A 5,435-nucleotide genomic window follows, 5' to 3' on the forward strand; every position below is an offset into this window, starting at 1 on the left:
AACAATGGTCTGGACCCGAAACGTCACCCATTCCTTCTCTCCAGAGATGCTGCCTGTACCGCTGAGTTACTCCAGCATTTTGTGTCTTATCTTTGGTGTAAACCAGCATCTGCAGTTCCTTCCTACACACTCCTCTTTGGGCGCTGACTTCAACTTCAGCTTTCTCTATTTTCATCGTGGAGGCTTTGGTACTAAATGTCTTTTAGGTTGTTCAATTACGCCTATAAACTCCCTCCCACGGAGGCTGGGTCTTCCATTGAAGTTCCATCCCGTAGACCTCTGGCCCTCAATTCAGTAGTGGATGGAGCCACTACTTCATTCTCTGAGCAGGCTCATTATGAGGGAACAGGGACACAATGAAACAATACGTCGTGAGAGTTGTGATTCAGTTTCAATCCATGAAAGATTCCAAACACAAAGCATGTTCCGTGATGGGAGTTTTAGCCCTATCTTTCACCCTGACTATTGAAGACCATTTTGAAGCAGTGTACTCTCAGAAAGTGTGTGTGTGTGTGTGTGTTAGTTTTTTAGTTTTTACTTTTCAGAGATACAGAGCGGAAACAGACTCTTCGGCCCAACGATTCCGCACCGACCAGTGATCCCCGCACATTAACACAATCCTACACCCGCTAGGGACAATTCACACTTATACCAATCCAATTAACCTCCAAACCTGTATGTCTTTGGAGTGTGGGAGGAAACCGAAGATATCGGAGAAAACCCACGCAGAACACAGGGAGAACTCACAAACGGCATACAGACAGCATCCGTAGTCGGGATCGAACCTGGGTCTCCGACGCTGCATTCGATGTAAGGCAGCAACTCTACCGCAGCGCCACCGTTCTCTGTCTCTTTTCTGTAAAAACGAACGCACTCTTGAAATAGGGCACCGTTCATCAAAACATCTGCCATCCCCGTCCAAAAAGGCTATAGAAAGCACAAAAGCTTATCGTGCAGATTTGAACAGACGTCTTTCAATTGGCGAGCTTTGTTGGTTAATGTGTGGGTGTAGCAACAAGAAGCAGAGAGAGAACAATTAGCAAGTGATGTGTGAAAATTCTGCAAGCCCTTTGCACGCTTGCACTCTCATTTGCACAAGCATTTTGGGCAAGTGTGCAAGGCAGAGCTTCGATGGACAGGCCGCATGATGGATGAATTCTTCATGTCTCATCAACACCTGTACGGAGCTCAGTCACAGGGTCAAAGGAACTCAGGCCACCCAAAGAAACATTTCAAAGGTTGCATTAAAGACTACCTCCAGCAAGCAGGCCTCACCCAAAAGAACTGGAAACCCGTGCCAGAGACAGGACTGGCTGGCGTACAACCACTAGGCAGGCCGTCAGCAGTTTCAAAGACAACCGCCGAAGCCAGAGACAGGAGGAAGGTTGCAGCCCTGAATCTCCCCACAGAGGTCTTCATGTGCCTCCACTGCCCCCGCGTGTGTGGCTCACGCACCAGACCTGTGAGCCACACTGCATCCCACAACACGCGAGACTGCACAACCACGCTATCGTCATCTACACGGGCCACCAGCACCACCTGTGTTACACGTCAACCACACGCATTTCTAGGTGTAACTTTCCTGATCTTTCAGCCCCCACCGATGCCAGCATTCAGGGAGGAAAATCAACCAACATTGCACTTCTGCATCTCCTAGTGGCTAAGTCTGATTGGCGCTTTCAGTTTAAAGGGTTAAAGCCCTATCCCACGGTATGAGTTAATTCCAAGAGTTCCCCCGAGTTTAAAAAAAATCAAACTCGTGGTAAGCATGGAGAATGAACGTAGTGGGTACGTCGGAGCTCGGGGAAGTCTCTTAGCACTAATGGCAGGTACTCGGGAAAACTAGCTAACGGCAGGTAAGCACGGGAAGACTCGTGAAGATTTTAAACATGATGAAAAATGTCCACGAGAGCCCCGAGTACCGACGAGCGACCATTACCGTAAATCTCCGAGTTTGAACCAGGGCAAACGCGGGAGAGCTCTTGGAATGAACTCGTACCGTAGGACAGGGCTTTAGGTTATCATTTATTGGGCAGCGGGACAAAATTCCCCCTAGTGTTCAATGCCATGGGGGCATTTTGGGGTTAGGGTTAGCTTCAAACCCACACACCCCAGAAAATAGAGCAAGTTGGAGTGAAAAAATGATTTTAGTCGCCATTAAAGAGAACTAAGTATCAAATTGCTTGGGCTTCAACTCAGGTGCCTGGATTACATGGAGCAAGTAGAGGGCCTGTCCCACTTGGGCAACCTAATCTGCGAGTTTAGAAGAGTATCTTCGACCTTCAAACTCACAGCATGGTCGACACGAGGTCCTAGGAGGTCCTCTGAGGTCGCTGGAACTCTCCTTCATGCTCGAGGGAAGTTCCCGCATACTCGTGGCCTCAGCTAGGTTGCGGAACATTTTACAGCATATTGAAACTTTTTCCGCAAGTAAAATTTGGTCGGCATGGATATTTTTAACCCGTAGTGTAGTGGGGTGGGGTCACTATGTAGTTACAGGCAGTCGAGGGCAGCCGCAGGCAATCTCCTCCGCTGACCGGGCATTTTGATTGGCTCATTGGAGTTTTCAGGTCAAAGGAAAACCGACCGGTTGGCAAAATGCCTGCTAATCTTTATTATACTTCTTAAAAGTGTCTCCACTCCTTCTCTCCCCCCTTCTCTCCCTTTCTCTCCCCTTCTCTCCCCTTCTCTCCCCTTCTCTCCCCTTCTCTCCCCCCCCCCCCCCCCCCGGAACTGTGGCAGCCGTTTACCTTCCCCTTCATCATGCAGACAGCGCTCCTCTGCTTTCCCTGGCCCTCACCTTTGCGATGTGTGTGTGTGTGTGTGTGTGTGTGTGTGTGTGTGTGTGTGTGTGTGTGTGTGTGTGTGTGAATGTATGTATGCATGTATGTATGTGTGTGTGTGCGTGCGTGCGTACGTGCGTGCGTGCGTGTGTGTGTGTGTGTGTGTGTGTGTGTGTGTGTGTGTGTGTGTGGGTGCGTGCGTGTGTTTGTGCGCGTGCGTGCGTGCGTGCGTGTGTGTGTGTGCGCGCGGTCGGTCGATGCAGCTCGCGGTTTCAATGCTGACGGGTCGATGCAGCTCAAGGTTTTCCAGGCGAGTGCCCTTGAGCTGGAAGGTCGAAGACACTCTTTTTAACTCACCGATTAGGTCGTCCAAGTGGGGTTGGTATATAGGCCACTTGAACTTACTGCCTTGAAGAAGTGGAGGTAGTGTGAGAAAATTAGTTAAGTGCAAGGAAAATAAAGTAAAAATGTATTTTGCTGATGTCCCGAGGACAGGATCATAATCATATTTTAAGTTCACACAGATTTAGTTTCAAAAGTAAATCACGGTACTGAATTCTGTTAACAGACACAAAATGTTGGAGTAACTCAGAGAGTCAGGCAGCATCTCTTGAGAAAAGGAATAGGTGACGTTTCAGGTCGAGACTCTTCTTCAGACAGTCTCGGAAAAGGGAAATGAGAGATAGAAATTTAGTAACATAGAAAAATAGGTGCAGGAGTAGGCCCTTCGAGCCAGCACCTCCATTCAATATGGCTGATGAACATGGCTGATCATCCAAAATCAATACCCCGTTCCTGCTTTCTCCCCCATATCCCTTGATTCCGTTAGCCCTAAGAGCTAAATCTACGAGATATAGACGGTGATGTAGAGAGATACAGAACAAACAAATAAAAGATATGCAAAAGAGTAACGATGATGAAGGAAACAGGCCATTGTTAGATGTGTTTAAGAAAGAACTGCAGATGCTGGAAAAATCGAAGGTAGACAAAAAGTGCTGGAGAAACTCAGCAGGTGAGGCAGCATCTATGGAGCGAAGGAATAGGCGACGTTTCGGGTCGAGACCCTTCTTCAGACTCAGACTTGTTAGATGCATGCTTGGTGAGAACGAGTTACAGATTATGAGGCTCAACAAGACGACTTTGAAACTGGTACGACTTGGGTGGGGGAGGGATGGAGAGAGAGGGGATGGGGGTGCAAGGGTTACGAATTTTGTAAATTCTTAATGCTAATCGTACATAAACAAGAGTTAAGGGATCCCATTGACCAATGATGTAAAGGTGACATTTTTTGGTGCTGTTGTAATTTGGGTTCCAGTGCTCAAATACATCTGTGCAGCGTTAATGAGCAGTATTACATTTCACACATGGTCCATTGTACAGAAAAACTGATTGCAATGGCTCGCGCTTACCTTTCACCAACTGAATAATGCAAGTACTCTAAAGCCCAATTATTTCTCAGGAGAGGGATTGGACATGTGGTAGGCACATTTGGTGGTGATCACTATGACTGGGCTAGTTGGCCATGTTTAACTCCAGGGCCTCATTAGATGTCCTGTTGGTGACCCTACCTGAAACCGTGTTGCCTCCCTCCCCCACTCCCCCACCTTCACCCTTTCACAAATAGCACCATTCTTAGAAACATAGAAACAGAGAAAATAGTTGCAGGATGAGGCCATTTGGCCCTTCGAGCCAGCACCGTCATTCATTGTGATCATGGCTGATCGTCCCCAATCAATGACCCATGCCAGCCTTCTCCCTTGATTCCACTAGCTCCCTAGAGCTCTATCTAACTCTCTCTTAAATCCATCCAGTGATTTGGCCTCCACTGTCCTCTGTGGCAGGGAATTCCACAAATTCACATCTCTCTGGGTGAAAAAGTTTATTCTCACCGCAGTCTTAAATGGCCTCCCCTTTATTCTAAGACTGCGGCCCGTGGTTCTGGACTCGCCCAACATTGGGAACATTTTTCTTGCATCTGGCTTGTCCAGTCCTTTTATAATTGTATATGTTTCTATAAGATCCCCCTCATCCTTCTAAACTCCAGTGAATACAAGCCTAGTCTTTTCAATCTTTCCTCATATGACAGTCCCGCCATCCCAGGGATCAATCTCGTGAACCTACGCTGCACTGCCTCAATCCCAAGGATGTCCTTCCTCAAATCAAAAAATCAGGGACAAAAATTAAAAACAGTTTCAACCACTCAGTGAGTTAATCGGACCTTGCTGTGCTACAGTTTACACTACAACGTGCAAACAGGCCCTTCAGCCCACTGATTCCATGCCAACCAATGATCACCCATACACTAATCCTATCCTACATGCCAGGGACAATTTACAGAAGCCAATGGACCTACAAACCTGCACGTCTTTGGTGTATGGGTGGAAATCAGAGAAAACCCATGTGGTCACGGGGAGAACGTACAATTTTGGTGCAGACAGCACCCGTAGTCAGGATCGAACTCAGCTCACTAGCGCTGTGAAACAGCCACTCTACCGCTGCGCTACAGTGCCGCAGTTCGTGAAACAAAGGCATTTTAAACCTGCATGTTGTAACCGAACCCCAAATGGACTTTGTGTACCAAATATTTAGCCTGTGGCGCTTGTACAATTACTGGCAACAGAAACAACTCAGGGTGGAGTACCTACTGATGCA

Source organism: Amblyraja radiata, chromosome 7 (genome assembly GCF_010909765.2).
Source record: "Amblyraja radiata isolate CabotCenter1 chromosome 7, sAmbRad1.1.pri, whole genome shotgun sequence".
NCBI classification, from domain to species: domain Eukaryota; kingdom Metazoa; phylum Chordata; class Chondrichthyes; order Rajiformes; family Rajidae; genus Amblyraja; species Amblyraja radiata.